This window comes from Lichenostomus cassidix, chromosome 4 (genome assembly GCF_008360975.1).
Source record: "Lichenostomus cassidix isolate B80296 chromosome 4, HeHo_3.0, whole genome shotgun sequence".
NCBI lineage: Eukaryota > Metazoa > Chordata > Aves > Passeriformes > Meliphagidae > Lichenostomus > Lichenostomus cassidix.
Genome location: NC_139484.1, coordinates 33,492,549 through 33,516,937, shown reverse-complemented (window position 1 = coordinate 33,516,937; position 24,389 = coordinate 33,492,549).

Here is a 24,389-nt window from a genome sequence, read left to right as displayed (position 1 = left end):
AGAGGGTTTTTCACATCAGGTACCAAAAAATTTATGCATTCCATTAAACCTCTAATTTTTATTGTTCCTATAACATAAGTGCATAGCAGAGATACCAAACTGAAGCTGGTGTTTTTCTGGCTTACTGTGTCTCAGGTCACATTGAGATGATGAAGAGCAGCACAAAGGACTTGTGAGTGTGGATACATTCACGTGGTGTGATACTCAGGTACTGCAGAAATGAGGGTCTTCATACAGCTGTGGCCCTCTCACATCCTTCAGCAAATCCACCCCTGTTCACGTATCTATTTAAGGGGAAAGAGTGTCAGAAGCTGGTCCTGTCTATGGTGGAAAACAGTCTGTGGGGATCCTAGGAAAATGAACATGAGCTTTGCTGAAATAAGATGCAGTTACACCAGCAACTGAGTCAATATTCTTCTTATTATACCCAAAGTACACATAGAATACTACTTAACAAACACTTTATTGCTACTAGACAAAGTGCTATTATAAATGTTGTCAATATACATTGGTATATTTTCCTTTCTTTGGTGACATTTTTTTGCTTGTAAGGCACTAAAGCTTCACATTTATAAATAAAACACATTCAAGAGTGTATCATAACTATAAAAACCTGTAGGGGCTTTATTATTATATAAAAACTTTTGATAAGCTATTTGGATTTGCTGTGAACATGAGCATGATAATGCACATGGTTTAATCAATACACCTTTCAAGGGAGCCCCATTTGGGATATGCAAAAGCCATATCTTGCAGTCAGTAATAAATATTTCATTAAATTATCTCTAATTTAACTTTCGCTCCTATTGGCAAACCTCTAGTGGTATGTACTTTTTTCCTCTTGATTTTATTACACTGGTAACATGCAATCATCTCACAGCACTTTGCTTTCTGATCTATGGTATATTGCCTCACCTTGGATTAATCTCATAGTCATTATCTCATTTAAGCAGGTAATATTTGACCATCTAATCAGCTTAAAGGAACCTGAGTAGGATAATATGGGCTTGCATTTGGCATTCAGCAACATTTCTGAAACAACAAGAAAGCAATTTGACAAAAAAAAGATCTAAATTATTCTCTTTATGAATGAAAATGTACATCACTTTTACTGACACAATTAAATTGCCCACATTTTTAACTTTTTAATAATGAAAAAGTAAACCTTTCAGTGATTAGATATTTTAGATGGTTAGATGATTTGCTATGTTGATTTAAAGCAGAGAATTCAGTAGTACCTTCTCAGGCATTTACTCTTGTTGAACAAAGACAGAATGAAATCAGTGCCATAATTTCTTAGTGTGATTGATTTCATAGAGGTTTTTTTGTTTTCCTGTTTTAAGTACTCCTTTTCAGTGCTTGCATTTGTCTATACTATTAAGGTGAACAGGAAAAATTCTGTTTATCGTGTCTTCCAGCTATAGAAAGAAATATTATGTTCAGATGCCAAACTTGTCAAGTGTTTTGATAGAGAAACAACAATTATTTTTCAATGCTTTGATGTTTTCTGGGAAGATAGTAAAGGCTTCTAGATTCTCTTGGAAATTATTAACTACTGATCCTGATGCCAGATGCTTGACTGGTTGAGTTGGTTTTTTTGTGTCTACTACAGCATTTGCACCTTTGGGACAGTGGGGATGTTGCCCATCTCCAAGACTAAATTTCTTCAGAAACCTCAATGGGAATGAATTTAGAATAGTGAGGAAACTGAATATAGTGTCAAAGAGGGTCTCATAAGATTTGTCTACAAATGGAACACGGGACACCAACAACTTAAGTACAAATTAATCTTTAACACAGATTAGTAGTATGAAAAGCAACCCCAGAGTAAATGGGGGTTTCCTCCCTGTGTGTCACAGTGAAGTGGTGCTATAGGTTAGTTGAGTCATCAGATATCTAAAATGAATTGACACTGCTGTTTGCTTGTAAAGGCTTAGCTACTTGCTCTGATTTATCAAAAGACCCTTGCCTTGCTTAGACTGAAGGTTAGATAACATGCATTTGTTAAGACATCTTCTCAGTTCTTTAAATGTAATCTTTTCTCTATGAAGCTTCATTTCTCATTCTCTGAACATTATCCAGCCTCAGCTTTTTTGGATGCTTGCCTCATAGGCTTGATACTATCCTTCTTCTCCAAAAATATGTCAGTAGCTTTCCACATGTCATCCTACTGCTTTGTCATGTTCTTAGCTTATTTTAAATTAACAGAACTTCACAAATTTCAAAATTTTCTGTACTATGTATTTTTTTGACGTAATCAAAGTTTTGATAGGCATGCAAATTTGGTCCTATTTTCCCAAAATCCAACTGGAAGAATAAATCCTACAAAACCAAAACTCTGCTCTCCTTCAGCTGTAATTTCCAGCACTTTCACATGGGCCTCAGCAAGTACACATAGTAGCTGTGCAGTAAAACATGAATCTGTCTCCGTCATCTAGACCTCAGAGGAGGAGTGAGACTCTATTTACCTATTATTCTGTACTGAAATATGACCAATTGCTTTTAATATTCTGGACAGTCTAGCACTGGGGGAGTAGGAAGATCTATATTGGTTCTTACAAGGTCCTCAGGTAGTTCACTTTGTGAAGTAAAGGAAGACGAGAACTGTTTCTTATGAAGTACATCTGAAAGTACCCAGCAGTTTAGACATGCTGGACTGAAGATACTCAAGAGATTCCCTGTTACATCAACTTCACTTGCCATACAATCCTTTTTTAATTCACTTTTAGATATTTGGTGCATTAAGCTTACAACAGAAGCTTTCAGCGCAGTTCTTTCCAACATTATTCCCTAAGAAACACTTCTGACTTTGGTGAATTGGCAGTAGGTCCTACACTGAGACATACCTGCCACTTTGAGAGATAATTTATGGCTACCATCATACTGTAATTCTAGCAGAAATTCTTCTGATACTGCTGTAACATCCATTTGTCATTTAGTTTGTTGATTAGTTGTTCATCTTCTTCAGAGAAGAATACTGTATATTTTCCTTTGGGAAAGGGCAAACAAAAATTCCAGACACTAAAACCCAAATTCTACACTACGAATTCTAGAATGTTAGAGTGTCAGGAAATACACAACATTTTGTATATCTATGCTTCTGTAATAGTATTTCAGAGTCTAAAAAAATACAATTACTGTTATAACTCACGTGGGTTGCCCAAATTAGGTTGCACATGCAAACCAAATATAAAAGAAAAGCCAGAGTACACTTTCTTGAGCAAGGCAAAATTGTATCCCCAGTGGAGATTTGCTTTTATAGTTTTTTGTACCTGTTCTAAAGAACAGTATTTAGTAATGAAAAGTTGCTTCTAGTCAAAAATAGTACAATCAGTGTTAATTGACAGGGGAAAAGAGACCCACAGAACTATAACAGTGGCTTGTCTGCAAAGTACACTGAAAGAAGAAACTGCGAAAAGGCTTTGAACCATGAAATAGAGTAAATAAAGCACTACGGATTTAAAAAATACTAATGAAAAACACAGGAAAGAACAAGTAAATAATAACATGAAACCTTTTCTCAGAGCTAAACAGAATAAAATGAGAGAATTTAAAGAATAAAGCTGTCCTCATAATGGCAAACTACTAAATATTTTGAGACACATTCTTTTATTCAAGATGCCATAGTGCACTGCCATTAAAATGATGGACCTGCTTTATCTGTCTAGCATACTCAAGTTCAAAGAGTGACAACTGATGTGTTGAGTTTCACCACTCACACACAAGTTTGTTTTCTTCTTTAAAAAAAAAAAAAAGTTCTGAAATGCAGTAGCTCCCAAAAAATGTCTGGTGACAGTGAAGTAGATACTGTTTGTTTCTTTAGATGAGATGCATATATTCAGTGTCATTTTAGTTTTCATACTTTAGGGAAACGGGATCATGGGTTTCTGTTTTCTCCTTTCCCAAATGGCAGAATTCATTCTCTGGTGATGTGAGGAAAGAACAGTGTTTATACTTCTCTTTGTGCTGGAAGCTGAAATAAAATATATCACAGCATCTGAATCTGCTAAATGCATTTTTCACATTCATCCATTCCTGAAGGGAAAACATATAACCAGCAAGTGAATACCTGAAAGACTACTGGCCCTTCACGCTCAGTCTGTGTGTTTTCAAGCTTACATTTCTAGGCTTCTTTCTCAACCATTGGGGGTTTTGCTGTTATCTGACATGGTTTAGTACAAACATCTACATTACCACAAAGGTGTCCTTGTTTTTCTTGGAGCCAGCCCTGCTCCTCCTATATATGCATAGATATATTGGGCTGTCTAGTCATGATTCACATGCCCAAAGCATAAAGTTTGGAACATGACATGTAGACTTTGGAATAGAGACTCTTCAGCATGGGCTGCTTACAGGAGAGACCTGGATGAACAAATGAATTGTTTAAAGTATTTTCCTGTGATGGAAATGAAGAAATTATTACGATATCACATTTGTAATGATAATCTGCTTAAGTTTAGCTGTTGGGTTTCACAGACTTCTCTGTTTTGTTCCAGAATAAATTGCTTATTTCTTTTGTTCAAGGAGTTCCTGGCTTGGGGTCTGATCTTGAGGGTTTAATAAGTCTCAGATACTTTTGTAAAGGTGGAAGTAAAGGTCTTCTTGGACCTGAAATACTCAGGACATAGACCTGGTTCTGTGCTAAACAGCCAGGAACTCAAAGACAGACTGCACACATACTGGTTGTCTTGGGATCCCAAATGGTATTTGCTTCCCTTTATCTGCCCCTCTTTGGAAGAGGGCAACTCAAAAGCCTGTAAATTCCTAAGAATGGATTAATCTGCCTTCAGAAATTATTTTAAAACAACAGACTCAATCTGGGAACCTGAACAGTGCATGGCAGGATGATAAAAACTTAAGATGGTCTCTGATGGACACATGCTTGTGACTTAGCAAAAGTTTGCAAAAACTTCATATTCCCATCAAAAAGTCATTGCTGATATATCTTAATTTTATGGGGAAAAAAAATCTTTTACTGGAAAATTCTCAGATGTCTTCACTAAAGATACTTGATCCACACTAACACTTCAGTCCAGATAGAGTTAAAAAGATGTGAAAATTCAGGCTATTGTCATAAACATATTGGAGCTGAGGAGTACATACAGGTGTTTGGAGTTCATAATTTCAAACTGGAAAGAAAAATTTTACATCGATATACGAAATAATTTTTTATTTGATAGCATGGATTCACTTAATGGAGCATAATGAGGAAGATAAATTGAATACTTCCTGATTTCTAACCTTTTATTCCACTCACTATCTTTCTTTGATTTCCAGTAAGGATAATGATATCCCCATTTTCATGTTTCTCTGTTAAATTCCTTCCAAGAGAGGGAAAATCCACAAATCAGCCCACATGCTGAAAATTCTCAACTCATTTTAATATTTTACATAACATACAGATTTACTAACAATGTTAATTATTGATAAAGGCTTGATTGTTCTTTCATTACTCTGCCAAGGTCTGGTATAAAATAAAAGCCCACAAGTATTATATGGCATATTATAAGTGAATTGGTTTTAATGATATCTTCATGTACCAACATGCATATTTCATTACTGAGCTTTATTTACTAGCATTTTAACATGACCATTAATAGTAAAACCCTTGGGTTATGTACATGAATAAGAAAATTTTTACTGCATTTAAGAGGCACCTGACACCATGGTGCATTTTTGTGTGTTGCAAAATTCCAAATATCAGCATCAGAACTGGGTGTGCAAATCACAAAGCTCTTCCTAACTGTCACCCTGACTGTCATGTCAATATCTATTTTATTAAATGACTTCTGATTGAAAAATATGCAGTCTTTGAAAGAGACTATACTCCTCAGAACATACTTTGTTGGGTAGAGAGTCAAAACTGTCTTATCCTCTGTGGCCCTTATGATCTGAGTTTCTGAAAATTAGCATTTGGCTTTGGGGAGGTTTCCTCTTGGAATTGTAAGAGATTTCTCCTGCATCTGTAGGTTTAAAGTTGAGATGAGAGTTGGATGCAAGTGACTTTCTACATGCTCTGATGGAAGGTTATTATGCATAAAATGAAAACAGTAAACTCTGTAAATTGTCTTTCTAAGAAAAGAATGAGCACCCATTGCCTGAAACAAGTCTCATTCCCTTTTACTTTGAATATTTTTTCAGAGCAGTGTTATACTAGCTTGAGTAGAATGACTTTTTTATTATTGACTGATAATGACAATGCTAGTTTAATTTATTAAATTTGCTTGTTTATTACAGTCATATTATGATGACATTTATGTATCAGCTTTGATTTGAGCAAATAACTTTGACATTCAGCAGCAAAAGGTCAGTCTCTCACTTTTCTTTTGAAGTATAGAGTTTTATCATTCAAATACAAACAAACTTTCTTCTCTTTACCTGCACCCAGTTTTGTACTACAGATAGGAGTAGCCAGGTGAAATAAGAAAGAATTGCATGCATCTGTTGGTGGGACAGTCAAGTACTTCCTATAATTTGCCCATTATCCTCTAATACCAAGAAAATCAGACAAGACATTTCAATCAGATTTAGTAAAGGGGAAGAGCCATCAATGCCAACTATGAAAAGTATGAAAGTGTGAAAACTGGCTCTGACATTTTTCTTCCCATTTTTATAATGCTGTCTTTTCACAGACAAGTTCTCATCTGAAATACCTCTCTCTAGATACCCACATGCAAAAATACTTGTATCCTGAATAATTAAAAAGTGTATCATAATCTCCTTTTCATAATATCCAGTACACTACAAAAATGTCACATATCACTTTGTAAAAACAATTAAATATAAGAGAAGCAGATGGTGTGGCATTTTGAAGGTGGCAGACTGCAAAAAGATGCTGAGTTCATTCACAGGGTTGCCGTGTTCAATTAAAAAAGATGCCTTGTTAATCCCAGTGATCTCTGTAGGACTGATGATCTCACACTTCACATTCAAATATGCATGCATAATCACTTTAAGAGTCTTCCAAAAGCTGACATGTTACATTCTGAAGGAAAGCCAAGGATTTCTGTGCTGTAACATAACACCAGAGAATGTATTTGGAACAGCCATTAAGGTAATGGCTGAGATTCCACAGTCTTTGGACCAGAATTTCTTTTTGATTTTCTGAAGATGAAATCATGATCCACTACTGATAAATCCTGATTTAGAAAAGCTGGCATAGTGTCTTCTAGACTGAAGGAGAATGACTGAAAGCCTTGAGACAGAGAAATGCCTGGATATATTATTACATTTTGAGCATATGTCATGGTATTCCTAGGCATTTCAAAGCTGATTTAGGTTTTATCTTTTGCTCCCTTTCTAGAAGAGAAAAAAAACCTCTGCTCTAGAGCAATGGATACTGTACAAAGAACACGTTCTGTGGAAGCTTTTATGTATAGTTACTTAACTAAGGGCTTTAATTTTGCAATCAGAATGTAGGGATAGAAAGCTGTAATTCATCTTTGATTCTGAGTTTTTACTCTCAGTATGACTCACCTTTTCTTTACAATGGGAAAGACAGCTCATGGTTCATAGTATCAAGTGATAATGAATATATTAAAACATTATTGTTGACTGCAAGTATAAATTATTTCCCCTTGTTTCTCTCTAATACTGAGGCTATTAATTGTCTGCCAGTTTTTTCTTGCCTGTTTTCAAATATTGCCAGCCTTTGCTGAAACGATGTGGAAAATGTTCCCATTAGGAACAGGAAACAAATAGTCCTTGCTAAACATAATTTTGTCTTTAATTATTTGCCCATGTATTATATTTCCAAGCCCTCCTGGAAGTACACAAATACATGGCACTCATTTAATGATCAGTTTCTAGTCTTATACCTCTGTGAATGAAATATGGTATATTTCCTGATTTATTAGTCTTGTTCAAACTATGCTTTGAAGACAAAACCAGGAATTTCTTACTATTTCTGTCACCACACTGTCCTTTTCACAAAACAATCAATTTATTTATGCAACATTTTGTAAACTAAAAAGGGTATAATATTTTCAGTCAGAAGGATACATTAAAATTATGGTTGAACAGTTCAACAAATGTGGGACTAGTCTCCATTTATTTTTTACTGAATATTTTAGGGAAGCCCAAAGTCCCACTCCTGGACCTTCAGGTAGAGCTGTACAGGTGCAACATTGAAGCACAGACACAGAGAATTTCAGCTGGAGCACTGCTTTTGTAAAACAGGAAGTTACTGGTACCAAATGGAAACAGAAGCATTGCCACACAAAACAGGCGCAGGGAGTTCGGCTGTTGTGTTATTTGGTGGTAGCCAGATAGCTAATCAGCACGGATGTGTTGGCTACTCTCTCAGTAGATTTACAGCTTTCAGCTGCAGAATGCCCTGATTCTTCCTCCCTGAAGTGACACAAAGAGGTAGAGGGAGTGAAAAAGGAAGCTGAAGGTGAGGAAAAAAGGATCAAAGGGCACAAAGCTATAGGAAGCTAGGCTTTATTACATCACTATACTCAACACATTTTATCCAGCTGTGACACAAGGCTGAAATGGTCCAAGGCCCTCGCTCTGGGTTTGGATTGAGAGGCAGTGAGACTGTGGAGATGCTGAGGGCAAGATAAAAATGTCAGATACTTTACCTGAATACTTGCTGTCTACTTTGCCCCATCAGTCTCCTACATAAGCAATTTTTTGACTTGGAAATTTGTTAACAGATTTTTTCATAACCTCACATAGTAATAAAAAACATGGTAATAGAAACTTGAATTGTTCTGTATTATAAAGGTGCTGCACTCTGTGATTATGATACACTGAGAAAGTATGTGCACACCATACTTTCAGTTCTTTATGTAGTGATCAGGTTGGCTTAGACACCTACCTAGTTTCATGTTGTGAAGTTTCTCTGATCCGGAGGAGGGAAAGGAGGGAAAAAGCTATTTTTATATTCACTGAAACATAAATAATCCTGTACTTATCCAGGGACAGAAAGCTTTGGATTTCATAGTTTGCTATAGGGATTTCATCTTAGGTCATCATAATGGAAAATTTATGAGATGCTTCAAGTACTGTGTCTCGAGGTCACCTGAAAAATGTCATTTGATTTGTCTGTTTAATAATCTTAATTTGTGTGTTTATTAATATCCTGATATGCAGAGGTCCTTGGTAACAAAATCTGAAATTTGGTGGGTATTAATCAATATGTATTTCTTTGAGGGCACCACAATGGCATAACAGTTTGGATTACACAAGCTGAAGGCAGTCAAAACAAATTCAGAAAACATCACAGCCCCAGGAGAGATAAGTGAGATTTGTCCATTTGAGCCTGTTGGAAAAAGGCTGCACAGTAGATACTGTGCAGTCATAAATTTGTAATGTGTAGCCATTGTGACTGGAGGGATAAATATTCAGTACCTGTTATTACCTGATAAAGTCATAAATATGTATGGATCCATTTTATGTGATAATTAGAGAATCTAGTTTTAGCATCTGCTTTTACCTGATAAACAAACTTTATTATTTTAAATAAAGGAAAAGCAATAATTTACAAGCTATAGGCACCGTGAAGATGTGAAGCAAAGCTATCTAAGAGAAGGGACAAAAACCCCAGTGTTTTAGATACACATCCCCTGTTGAACAGGAGGCTGTGCAAACAAGAACTACATGTGCTATCCTTTTATAATTTTTTTTGAAAATAGTCCTATCTGCTTTTTGAGTACATTTGTAAAAAACTGGACTAATTTTAATTTTAAATAAAATGGAGTTATGGACAAATATGGCCATACCAAAGATCTTTGTTTTGTGGATCAAGTCTAAATATGATTGGCTGATTTGCATACCCCACCTCTGGTGGAAAATTGGATCAATGTATTCTGATAATCCATTGTCACAATGGTCAGATAACAGCCTATATACAAATAATAAGAGAATCTAAGACAAGAATCGCTATTTTACATTACATTCTTAGTCTTGGGGAATAACTTGCATGCTATTTCACTAGGTGCAAAATAGTTGGAGTCCTTACTTTTCTTTCCCAGCAGAGGCAGTTGGAGAAACTGATGTGAAATTCAGGTTTTTTCCTTGCCAACTGATAAGCTGAGAAGCAATTTTAAAAGGTACTGCTTTTTTTCCAGAGCTTTTAAACTCCTACTGCTGTTTGTCAATATAAATTACTTTCTGTCTTTTATAAGTGCCATTTTCTTAAAAAATTGCTTTATGATGAGGAATATATCTTGGCAAGATGGCCCCATGAAACACAGAAGTATAGTTGTGAGAAATGAAGAATTATGTGTAAAATAAATTAATATTTTCTGTATGGTGGAGAAGTACAGAAAGGAACCCAGTGAGCCCAGAAATTTTTGAATTTTGAGTCTGTGCTGTCTCTTGCTCTTTTTAAGAAAGATGTCTGACTGTTTCTGATGTAGAAAAGCATTCTGGTACCACTGACATTCCTGCACCACCTTCCTTTGAACTCCTGTATTGGCTACCACTGTTTTGTCCTGCTGCAGCTGTCTTCTTACAGACCTGTTTACTGCACCCATTTGCCCCTGATGCTCCTTTCAGTTGTCCTCATCTCATGGCTGATTACAGCCCTTTATTCCTGCTGACAAAGTCTGGCAGATGGACTGTGTGACATAAAAGCCTTTGATCCTGAGAGGAAAGAGATGCTTGTTGAGTCTTGTGGGAGGGATGGAGTACTTTACCTACATGGCTAATGGGAAATACACCCTGTACCTGATATTCGTAGTAGAGTTAATTTGAACATGATACTATTACCTTTATTATTCAAAGAGCTTGGAGTCACTCATGGAAATCTGATTATTTCATAAGGTATGAAGATAAATTATCCATTCTCTAATTGATTGAAAGTATAAATGCATTTATTTATCTGAACAAATTGTCTATTCTTTAAATGGCCTTCATAATGCAAATGGGAAGAAAGGATAACTTCTTTGCTTTACTGAGTTTTAGTAGTCGCAAAGGTGTTTTTACAAGATCTGTACTTTAACAGTGTGGGTCCTTCTGTCACTCTTTCTCCCTGCCTTTTAATGTGGGCAGCCCAAGGATAAATGGCCAAAGCAGAGGTTTGCCATTTCCCCTCAGTGACAAATCCCTCAAAGTCCATTACCAGCTGAAATGGTTCTGTCTTAAGGCAACTCAGGATTTCCTTACTTGGCATGATTATAATTAACTCCCTGATGATCCTGCCACCCTCCCTCTTTGTCACACCATGTTGGTCTTAGATGAGGTCCCTCAAGGCTGTTCCTGCAGCTGGCTGGATGGAGACAGGCAGACTGCAACCATACAAGATGTAATGTGTTCTCCTTTCTTGGGAAAATTCAAAGTATGATTCTGACAGAATTAGTACTCAGCTTGATGCTGTGCATGATTTACATGAATAATAAAAAAATTAATTATAAAGTGATTACTGATAGAACTCATGAAAGACACAAAAATGACAGAAACAATAATTAAAACAAGCAGATGGTTAATGTGAATTTGTGAATGGGCATTTTACTGGAACCAAAGACAAGTCATATTTAAGGACCAGGAATTCAGCCTGCAAGTTTAGAGACACTGTCCATGAAAGCAGTGACTGTGAAAGTGACTGTCACTTAGATTTCATGAAGTGCCTGTATTGACATCTTAGTTCAAATGAACAACATGGTTTTAAAAGCAGTTTCCCAATCACCCCATTATGAAACACCCAGTCTGAGAGACTAGGCAGGGTGTAGTCCAAAGTAATATCTACCAGAAAAGGGTGCAGTGTGGACGTGCAGCTGCATGAGAGTTCTCTGGGTGACCTGACAGCAAAAAGAGTTGATGTGTAAGGCAGTCTGTAGGATAATAAATACATTATTCTGCAAATAGGTGTGGGTATATTTATGGTCATATGACCAGGATATTGCATATAGTTCTAGTATCCATGGTTTCAAAGAATTGTAATAATACAGTAAGAAACTCTGAAGCTGATTCAAAAAGATTTTTGGAGTAAAAGAGATAGCCATCTGGATCTGCAAAGTGGTGGGTTTTTTTGTTTGATTCATTGTATTATAAACAGTTTTATTATTGGACTAAGAATCTTCAAGATTAATACAGTCTAAGAAGCTTTTTAACAGACTTGGCAAAAGGTATGTTGTAAACTAATGACTGGAAGATTCTTAGACCAACTTAAATTACTTTTTTTAATGCTGGGGAATAGTAATCCTTGGTACAAACTTTCATGGAAAGTCATGATTTTTTCATCTCTTGATATCCCCAGATCAGGACAGAATGCCTTCCTGGAACATGTGCTCTAGCTAAGCACAAATTCTTACTAGATTCTACATAGTACAGGGAGAACTGTCATATGCAGCAGGTTGAGCTAAAAAATATCAAGCCAATAGTCCTTTCCAGCCATAAAATTAATGAATCTGTGTTATCAAATTTATGTATGCAAACCTTTTATACAACTGACTCCTCATTTTGAGTCAGTTTATAACCACAGGTTCCCTGACACCTGTGCTATCTAGTTTCCTGTATGCTCTTATTTCTAGAATTAGTAAATCTCTGTCCTACACATTCTCAAGGCACTTCTTCCAGGCAGTGCTTTCATGCAGATAAGGCATTCTACAAACAAAAGAGCACAATGCTCTTGTGACAGGTGGTGCTGTGATGTAACCTTAATTAATCAAACATACTGCATAGGATTTTTTCCAGAGAGCCTTACAAGGACACTCACTAGCTGAGGATGTGGGTGGCAGAAACGTGATTAAAAGGAGATCTGATATTATTTTGATTTCTGTTGTTATTGAAAAGACAGTTGATTTTGTCCTTTCATTTTATCTCAGAATATTTTCAGCACTGAATAACCGTATAAAATTTTAAACTTTTCTGCTAAAATCTGCCACAGGACTTTCAAATTTTATTTTCTACCCAACCCCATCATCCCAGCCTGAGGAATGAGATTAGGCCCAGCAGCTGTATTTTTAATAACTATCTTTTTTCTTTAGGAAGCTATGGTGCTCCATATGTCAGCATGGAGTAGCAGTTGATGTTTGAAAGGAAGATAAGAGATTCTGTTGAGTGAGTAGAGGTTTTGCCACACTGTTTAGAGAGAAATGTATTTTATTCTGACCTCTAAACACTGAAGTCTTAAAGAATCTTAGAGACTGGGCTATTAAGGAAGGGAACAAGTCAAGGCATTTTCCATTCTTAGATCTAGCTTTGAGTGATTTAGGGTAGGTGCTACAAATAGAACTTGATCTATAAATAAGATTTATTAATATAGGGCCATATATTAGAGCATGGTGCTAATATCGACAAGGTCATGGGTTTGATTCACTTAAGAATTGGACTTAATGATTCTTCTGGGTCCCTTCCAACTCAGACTATTCTGTGATTCTGTGATCTGTAGCTCTCTGTAGATTACTAGACATTTACAGTGGAATACTAAAGAGCTCAAATGGACCAAATTCTCAAAACAATGAATAAGAAACAATTTTACTTGAAAAGTTTAACAGTCTATAACATGAGTAATGGAAGAGAAGCAATTCAGATATGACACAAAAAATATGCATGATTCATGAATGTATAATATATGCAGTTGGTGCACATATAAATAATGAAAAAATAAATATATATTTTTAAAACACAATAGTTAAGCCCATTTTGAAGACCATTAATAAATAGTCAACACTTTAGAACAGAAAAAAAATCTGTGTTTAATCGGTGTTTAAAGGAGCTTTTGGACACTTCAGGGGACAGAATCCCCTGCAGGAATGCACGCTTAGCACCTGGGGAGAGCATCCTGTTTTTACTCCCTTTTATAATGATATAATGATCTTAATCTATATGAAGTAATCCAATATGCTAGCATTTTAATCCAAATTATTTTAGATTTAAGGCTACCATGTGAGCAAATTTATTTGCCTGGTTTTTGCCTGTAAAGAAGGTCTCTTACAGAACCACTTGTCTCTACAATCTCTGACTTTTCTGTTTTCTAACTGCTTAGTCACCTAAGTAAAACTAAGAGGATTTAAGCTGCTTCTGTAGCAGCTTCTGCAGACTTGTATATGCTAGTTTACTATCTTTTTTATTCTATCTCCAAGTAGTAGTTATCAAGTCTTATTTCTAAAATTACCTTAAACTAAATAGCATGTGGAGTTGTGTGCACTCACACAACTAAATGAATGGTGAGTAAATGGTAGCTTTGTACCTCTGCTGCAGATTAAAAATATTCAAATAATGGACATAAACCCAACAGTAAATAAACTCATTCAAATACATCAGTCACAAGTCAATGATATTCACCGAAGGCTTTGACTTGCTTTACTTCTTAATGATATTTAAATTTAGATAGAATATATTTTTCAAAGTTATTTAGACAACAGGGTTTTTTGGTTGGTTTGTTTGTTTTTTTGTTTGCCTGTGTTGATGGAAGCTCAAAAACTAAAATTCATTGCTGAAGTGCTTTATCAGCATTCTTACTGCTCAGTGACATGGTCTCTTGTTTATGTCCTGCAAATTAATATCTTCAAAGCCAGTTCCTTGGAGACAGCATAAGTATTTCTGTGTCTAGAAATGAAAGGAGCTCTGGGAATTATATGAGAAATATATTTAATTAAGTAGGGACAAGTAGGGAATGATATGCTTTTAATTTAAGACATTGTAAAGAGTGCTTCACTTCATATGTTTGCAGCTAGTGAAGCAGCTGTCCTGTTAAAGTGCAACTGTTGTCCAATTTGTTCTTGTATTTTCAACCAAGCACATTTTCGGCTCAAAAACAATATAACAAGCAGGAGTAAACTTGGTCAGGAGATTGAGGCCTATATGATTTTTTTATTCCAGTGGATTCTACACAGATTTACACCATAAGCAGCGATGTTTCCTGAATCAGAGTTATGGTGACTCTGAGAGAAATGTTTTGAGTGGTGTAAACTGTGTTGCATTTCACCCTACCTCATGCCAAGTATCTCTGTCATAGTCACTTTCCTCACTTCTCATGGGTTGTGAGGGAAAAAAATCAAAGCAATGCTCTGAGTCAAAAAGTAATAGAAGTTCCTTTAGAAACATTCTTCTGCATTAAGAAATACTTTTGAGCCTGTTTTGAAAAGTGACACAGTCTATTTCTGATGAAAAGATGCTCTGCATCTGTGAAACACCTCATCCTGGCCTGCAGCCAGCTGAGAGCAGCTCCCCAGGAACACTGAAGCAAGGGATTTGTGCTCTTCTGAGAGTCAGGGACATAAGACACTGCTGCAGGTATGTGCTTCTCCTTCCAATTATGCTCTGCCAAAATACTGTGGTCAGGGGACATGGCACATAGCAGAGGTAGCTTTGGGGAAGTTCACTGCTTTATTAATAAAAATAATTAAGAAGGTGTGAAGCTTAACACTTATGAAGGCACATCTCAACAACTGTTATGTTTGTTATGGTTATAGAAATGTATAATAAGTACTCTTAACAATCAAGATTTTATTTCTTACTTGAAGTATGATGAGCTACCTAAAACTTTGCTGCTGAACAATGTCTGATGATTCTTAATATGCAGCACAGATCACATGCAGCCCTTATTTCCCAGTTCAGAAACAGACTTTAAATATCAAGAATATGGATTTCTCCTCAAGAATATCTCCTCTTCAGCTTACAAGGACCATTAGAAACAGAGCAGAAAAGTTCAAAGCCCTTGACTCCTTTTTGTCTTTAACCTCCAGCTTCAGAAGCAGCAAATTGAGTGGAGTTCCTCTGCCCAGAAAGTGTGGAAAGGTAGCTGACTGAGGAGTATTGGTTTAACTGCTGGATCATTCCTGAAGGCTGATCTTTTGAAAGGGTGGATGATGATAATAAGAATGTGAATTTTTAAAATGGCTCAATGTTTGAACTGCAGTATGACATCAACTTTTAAGTATGTCAGATACAGGCCTTGATCAGTTATGAATAAAAGAGGTGTCATGGGTTGAGATAAGGACAGGAAGAGATCACTCCCTGGTTACACCACAGGCAAAACAGACTTGACTTGGGGAAATTAATTGAATTTATTAACAATCAAGTCAAATTAGGATACTGAGAAATAAACCCAAATCCTAAAAATACCTTCCCCCACCCTTTTCCCTAACTTTAATTTATTCCTGAATTCTCTATTCTCTACCCCACCAACCCCACTGCTATTGCAGGGGGATGGAAGATGGGGGCTGTGTTGCTTCTGCTGCTCCTTCCTCTTCAGAGGAAGGACTTCCTCACACTTTCCCTCTAATTAGGGTCTTTGCTCACCGGAGATTGCATGCAATGGCCAGAAGAATGAGAATTTGCAGGTTATTTTGTCAGAATTCAGAACTTCAATAACGCCTCAAACATAGTTTTGTGGGAAAACCAGTATGTGAGACTTGGAAAAGCCTTGTGTTTATCAGTACAGCATCTGAAACATCACTGTAGCAAGAGCTGAACTCTGGGGTTGATGGAGTTACCAGATTTTTTGATGTCGGACCTGTTTTAACAGCACTTGCAAGAATCACTGACATGGTCTTTTCAAATTCATAAATTTCTGGAAGCTTTTAGAATTTTTTTAAACTATGTAAAGCTTGTGCACTTTTAAAACAGTCACAACAAGAGCCCATTTTATTAACTGTATGTATAAAATGAGCAAATTTAATTAACCTTATGATCTTTCCAGTAAATATCCCCTAAAATAACTGTAATCTCTTAATTAAAAAGATGTTGAGTTAATCACATTAAATATTTAATTATATCATTAAAGAGAAGGGAAGGTATGGTAGTTGAAATACTAATTGAGGAGATTTAAGTTCTTAATTTTACTGGGATTTTTCTGTGATTTAACTTAGGCCTGCAAACAGAGAACTGCAGAGAAAGCCTGAGTCATTCTCTCATGCTTCACACAATGAGAACCATATGGTAGACATCTCATGTAGTAAGCATTCCTAGAATACTCTTTTTATGTGCTCCCACTCACTGCAAACCTCAAACTCATCCCAAAACTGGTAGGAAACTCTGTGTCTATAGTGAAAGGTAAAGGTTGTATTGGTGGTTGTTTTTCCAAATTTGTTCGTGTTAGATGTAAGTTTAATATGGCCTGTATTTGACAAGGCTGGATACAAAGGTCTCTGAAGAAGTGTTGTTGCAGTCTTGCTAGAATTTTGAAACACCAAAAAGCTTCTGGGCACATTTGCCTTTCTTACAGCATGAAATAGAAGCAGCAAACTTCAAAGCTGCAGACAGACTGAGATAGATACAAATCACTAGACACCCATTGATTAGCCTGACTGAGAGAACATGTATAGTGCCTGTGGGGTAGACTGGATATGACCAGGGACAAAACGTTTTAAGATGATGATATTTTTGTTGCAGGGTATGTAATTTTATGTCCAGGCTTTGAAGCATCAAGATGTTACTGTGGAGAGAGAGATTATTATTTGTCACAAACTCAGTATACCTATATCGAATTCCTGATGTTTGGTATCCAAGAGTGATAAAGTGCATTGCAAAGAGTTATGTTTTGTATGTCCCCCTTAAGGTTTAGGACAGAGAGATCAAAGGTAAAGTGTTTTGTGTCTTTTGTGTTTCCTTTCTGAAAGTCTGATCTGGATTACTATAGCTTTGATTCCAGCTGGGGTCTGGAGAGTAGAGCATCTCACACCTGATTTCCCCGGAACATTTCATGCAATAGCATTCACACAATGTCTAGGAAGAGAGACTTGCATTGGTAGCATCAAGGCAATGACATTTTTTAGTCCCAGCCTGCCACCAGTTTTATATAGAATAGCATTCTTCTGTGTGTCTTATTTTGGAACTGCAGTTTCAGCTCTTTCCTCCACTGTTTTTAGATGGGAGGACATAACAAATGAAGGTGTATTTCACTAGATAATACAACCTTGATATTTTTCAATGACAAGAGTATCTCTTCAATGTTAATAAGAAACTGTGAAAGCAAAAAGTTTCTAGAAGGGATTTTGGACTGTATGTAGTAAAGAACCAATCTATGGGGCTTAGTGTCCTTAAAATCTTCTCCTGATTAATAGCTGAAAATGTAATACTATGGCTTGGGGATTTTTTTTGTGTGTATCCTACATGCAAAGGCTGTCTTTTTCAATGCACTGTGGAGGATACCTAGGCACTTGTATAGTTTTAGTCCATAATCTCTCTCTGATGCAACTCCACATTATTAAATAATTGTAATGCTTCCTTATCTCACAGGGGGTTGCATGGCTAGATACACTAAATGACTATGAGATTCTGAGGGACAAAGGTCTTTTAACCACACTGAGAGGGATAAATGGAGAGTAGCTTGAAATTTTCAAGTGGCAGAAAAGTAGAAGCATATTAGTGTTATTACTGCTGTGTGCCCTACAAAAATAGGAACAATGCCCTTCTTATATTAACAGCTTTTACTTCGTATTTTTGGAAGAAACAAAAAGGAAAAGGAAAAAAAGTAAAATTTGCATATGACAGCACAGTGCAACTCCTCTGTCAGATATAGTGCTATGTATTCCAGCCAGACGTGTGAAATTTGGGAGGTACTTTGCAAGTAGAAGTGAAGCACCACTTTTTTCTTTTCTTTTGGGGAACTAGGAGGTGAAAAATCTGACACAGGCTCTAAAAGGACAAACCACTACGGCTGTGAGATGTGACCTAACATCTGCTTTAACAGAATTATATTAACATGTAGTAAAACACATGAAATACATTATTTCTCAATTATGCCTCAAACTTATTTGCAATCTATTAGCTGCTGGCAGGAGTGGATTGCAGGGAAGCCCTTATGTTTAAATTTGGCAGCTTGTCTAAATCCACCAGAGTGTACACCACATGGGTGTGTTTGTGGGCTGCACACTGGCATCTTCTGCAACCATACTCAGCTGCTTGCTCACCAGTCTGCTGAGGCAGAGGTAGGGAAGAAGCAACACACCCAGGCTGGCCTGGGCTGCGGCAAGGAAAAATATTTCTTAAGGATTAAATACACGATTTTTAGATTAAATTTTAAAAAATGACATTGTGTTAGATCCTTGCTTTGAGAACGCGTAACAAAATTACAAAAACTGTCATCCTCAGGGGTTTTATTCATTATGGTGGAACTTCTAAAGTGAAAATTGGCTGAACCATGTTGCCAGTATGGCAGAATATAATCCTTTCTGCACTGTTCATCATCTGCTGCTACATATAATCAGTTTTATGCACACACAGTAGACAATTCTTAGTCCATCTTCTTATTTATAGTAAGATGATGGTTTCTAAACACTCAAGACTGAACCTGCAGAGACAACTGTTATCTCAGACCAAACATCCTGGTATAAAATGCTTCATCAACTCTCTTCCAGATTAATTCTGTTAGCCATTTGATGTAACAAATCATAAGCCTTTTTCTGTCTTCTTTTCAATCCTGTGTTTTTTTATTTCAGCTTACGTGGTCCACAGAAATAATCTCAGCCTAGGAACAGTTAGCCACTCTTGTAGCATAGAGAATAAACACTCTGCCTTCCCTGAACACAAAATTTAATCTGTTTAACCTGTTTACAATGAATGTTAGAAATCTTAAATAAACTTGACATCATCAAGAAAACATATCATGCCACCCCACACCTAGGGAAAAAAAAGGAGAAAAAAAAATAAAGAAAAAGAAAAAAAAGGAAAAAGAGAGACATTTCCTTGAAGGTCTATGGAGAAACTCAAGTACCATGTTATTTCTGAATTGCCAATTTGTATTTGTATTTTTAATTTGCTAAATTGTATAGATTAGGAATTCAAATGTCAAATAGAGATATATATTTTGATATGTCAATCTTTCATTAATTTAAATTATTGTACTATGAAATTGCAGCTGCTCTCATGCCATATCATCATGATCAAGTAAATGCTGGAAATACACCATAATCATAAATTTAAAAGGAGATGGAAAATTCCAGGATGTGAAACTTTTATGTATATACTTTTCTGTTCTGCCTTTTTGAAACTTCATAGTCCTTACTTAATAGAGAGTGAATATAAAGAAGAAATTCTTATTTTTTTTTCTATTCCTCCGGGTGATAAATAACTCTGGATTAGCACAAAGAATGACACAGAAGGGTACAAAAAGGATATCAGACTCATTTTGCAGAGGAGGAAAATGAGGCAGAGGTTTTTGAGGGAGGTCTCTGCAATGTCAGCTTTTCTTTTCCAGTAGTGTTGCCTTTTCTAGGCAGCTTAGCCCTGACTTCTTTCTGCTGAAGCTACCTGTGCAGCTTGGGCAGTGCTGACAGACGTGTAGCCATGGTGTCAGAGAGCAGCTCTCCACACCTTAGCTCCCCTTGCCCTCCAGGTGACCCCAGCGCCAGCTTTGTTACTGAGGGTGAGAGTTTGGGGTGGGATAACAGTGTGTTTTGGGTTTCATACTGTCCTACTGCCATTTGCTGAGCTGAGCTGTGTCTTAATAAGAACCAAGTGATTAAATTAAATTAAATGCCTGGGGTTATTTAATTTTGGTCCATTGTATTTGTTTAAGGTTATCAACTTCTGCAACAATACCCTTTTTTCACAAATTTGTTTTCTGGCTAGCTTGCTCATTATTCATCAGCTGTATGATTAGCAAAGAGTGTTTCACAGTTGTCTAGGAAATTCTTATCGGATTTGGTTTTTGTTTTGCTCTTTCTTAGTGATGGTCTCAAAGCAAAGATTTAGAGTGTGCATTCAGGTTATTAAACTACAGTTTATCTCTAATAGTTGAGAGATGCCTTTTTGTCATGACTTCAGTTTATGCATCTTTTTACTCAGCAACTGCAAGACAAGGATCCATTAAATGAACATCTTGGTCATATTGTATGAACTAGGTACCTGAAATCTTGCTTATATTTCCTGTTGTCTTCATAGTTTTCTATATCTTACTTTTCTTGCCTGTCTATTTTTAAAAAGAAGCCTAGTTTCATTGTATAACTCTATTCCCCAGATTTATGCATCATTCAGTGTTCCTTTTACTTTCCTTTCTTCATCCCTTCCCATATCAATTTTATATCAAGGTGACCTTAATTGAGCTTGGTAATATAATGTAGTGTTGTTGTAGGACCACCAGACATCACATTTATTATCCATTAGCAATTTTTCTCTCAAAATTCTGCTTGCCACCAAGAAAAGAGTAATGGAACTAAGATGTATACTCATTCACATATTGATGTTGCTCTGAAGGAATTTTTTTTAAATCCATGCCTCTAAATTCTGCAGTTCATAACTCATCATCATGGAAGTGCAAGAAGTTAGATGAAATTTAATTGCATGAAATTTAAAAGATGCAAATTGGTCAGGGAAGGGAATATTAAATCCATTAAGTTTTGAAAAGCATCTGATGCTAACATTAAAAAAAGCTCTAGAGGCAACAGAATTCAGTGTGTGATGAAGTTCTTCACTGTGAATCAGTCTTGCAGTCTCCTCATAAACTGAAAAAAGCTTCTATATATCTGTATTTGCAAGTGGGGCAGAGAAAGGCACTCACTGCAGTAATAACATTAGGCCTCTAATTCTCATACTACTCTCTCAAGCAACTTGTGAAACATTATGCTTATCTGCAGCTTTAATTTAAAGACCGAATTAAGTTTAAACCACTCAGTAAATGTGCCAGCAATGCTGTGTTTTCCCACTGGTAGCTAGTGGGTAACTGTAAAAGCCTCTCACTTCAGTCAAGCTGGTTTGTCTGCGTCTTAAATGGCCACAGAGCAAACCTGTGATTTTTCCAGAGCTGTGGCTTTTTTTTTTTTTTTTGTTGCCAGAAAAGTATGACTTGGAGAAGTACATCCATCTCAATGAAACTTAGATCAGGAGGATGAGGGAGGGAGTGTCCCACACACCAGACTGAGGCCACTTCTCTAGTGGTGAGACATGAGGGAGTCTCATATTTGGTCCCAGCTACTAGACCTAATTTGAGAGGGAAAGAAGGGAAGTAAAGGGTGCCGCTGTGCTCTAACATGAAAGTTGAATTTTTGCAGGAAGGAAGATTGCTCAAGATCTCTAAAAGTACTTTCCTTTATCTCCCAATGATACTGTGGTAACCTTAGCAATAGTAACTGTGAGCTGTTAGGCGTGGCATTAGGCCTGAAGGAAAGAACTGGCACTCCAGATGGTTAATAAAGAATGGATAATCAGACAAATTAGTCTTGGAAAGCACCTCTTTGGCCTGAGACTATGTGATAGCTTTAAAGTTTGATGTGTAGTATGTAATGAGTCAATGAATGGAAGTGAAAAGCTTTGTGTGAACAGAAATTGCTCTCATCAGTACAGTGCATGCTCATTTAATAATGTATTGTAATGTGTCTTTAAGGGTTTTTTTTAAGAGGATAATTAAAATATTGCAGACCTAGAGATACTCTGCTCCTCCTTTAAATTGGACTGTCATGAAGATTTCAATAAAAGCTTTTTGTAAGTAGGTGCTGCAAGAGTATGTTGGATTTGCATAAGCATAACCACCTCATACAAAATAAAATCCATCAAAGTGCTTCAGTACACAGCTAAATTTAAGCTCGTGTTTTGCTGTAACCATGTGAATTGTGATTAGTTTCATTGACCTTAGGGCAGCTCCCATGCCTGAGTTTTGTTCAACTGTGTCTGCAGAAACCAAGCAAGAATCACTTGCTAAACACTGAAATAATAAAGGTAAGAAATAGGAAGGTAGTCTTGGTTCATTCCAAATAGCTTTTTAGTTCTCAAATGTAGAAGTAATTTTTCCTAGCCTCCAAGCCCTTTCAGTGGGCAATAGTAGTGTCGATATACTCTTTGAATTTTTATCTCAAGGCTTAATACTATTTTTCTTTTCTTCCCTTAATGCTTTATATACCCGACAATCATTTAATCCAATTGAGAACAATGATCATCCACTTTGTCCTGAGATTTCTTCTTAAAAGTGTCTCCAACCACTTTCCCTACCACTTCACTGATATAAGTGCTCTTATGCAAACAGTGAGTGAAGAGAAAAAATCCTTTACCTGAACTTACTTCTATTATCTTGGGCTATTTTCCACTATCATCATTGTAAATTGGCATGATGGATTACAACTTCTCTATTTTTTTTAATGTAGCACGAGACAAAGTTTTGAAGTTTTGCAGATTAATAATTGAGAACAAAAATAGTTACACTTATGCCAGTCTCAATGTTTGTAGTAGCAGAACAAATACTTGTGTGCAAATACTAGAGGGTCCTAGCTCACTGACTTCAGTGAGGTGGCTGTGATTGTGATGATCTCTCCTTCCCAGGATTTTTACCTAGATTTTGGGATAAAAAGGTCTGTCTGGAGAAACAGAGATGACAGCTATGAGATATTTCTACTTTTATTTTCTTTTTTTTTTTCCTTTCAGTCTTACATCTCCTCTCTGATGTGCTGACAGCTTTGGTTAGAGATCTCACAGAGTATAATTTATAGAGATGACAAGCCTAGTTACCAGACTTCCTGAGCATATTGATGATCACAGGATTCAATCCACTTCAGTTTATACTTCAGCCTGTGTGATAATGACTTTATGGTAATTAACCAGCTTCCCCAATGATCAAGTGTAGCAACTCAGAATATGTTTTTCATATTAATCTAAACTTTCTGCCCAGGAATCTTGAGTCTTGGTCTATGGCTGATTTCAATTAGACAGTTTTGTCACAGTGCTTACTTAAAATTAAGAAAAGCAAGTGAAAAATTAATTATGAATGATTTATAAATTATTAATTATGATTACATCACAGGAAAGCTGTGTCAGTTGTCAGAGCAGAATGAAATTGAACAGAATCTATCCAACTTACATCATGTTGGTTTGCTCATGGTTACTTGTCATTGAAAGAGCCACAGTTTTACTTCAGCAGAAACTCAGACTTGAGGAAACATTCCTTCAATGTGAAAATCAGAGGAGATGCTGCCATAGTCAGAGGATGAGTGCTGCCCTTTACACTACAATGTCCAAACCTGCACAGGTCACTTACATTTATTTAAGTCTTGCATTGGCAACATCACTAATATCAAAGAGTTAACACAGCTGTACTAGCTTTTCTTTTCTTTAAGGACTTGGAGTCAAAACAGCTTGACTTGCTATAATTCCCCACTAGCAAATGGGGAAGCAATAAACATTCAAGGTGATGTAACAGCTTCTGCTCACCTCCTGGCTGCCCCTGGAATGCTAGTGTCCCATCACATACCCTTTCTGTGGTGTGTGGGGCCATCCCCGATGTTTCTAAGCTCTGCCAGTCTCTCCCTGCACACCTCTGAGTGCTCTCCCAGCACACCCAGCTGCCCTGCTCCTCCCTCTGCCTGCGGACCTCAGCAGCTGTGCTCTACTAGTACATGGCTCTGCGGGGCACTTTGGGAGCCCCTCTTTGCTGCCTTGGTAGGAGGCTTTTCCAAACCCACAGAGACTGGTCTGCAGGGCCTCTAAGTTTACTTTATATCATAGCAATAGCACACCTGCTTTTTGGCTTCTTTGATTTAAGCTGTAATTGGTATAGCAGAAGCATTGCA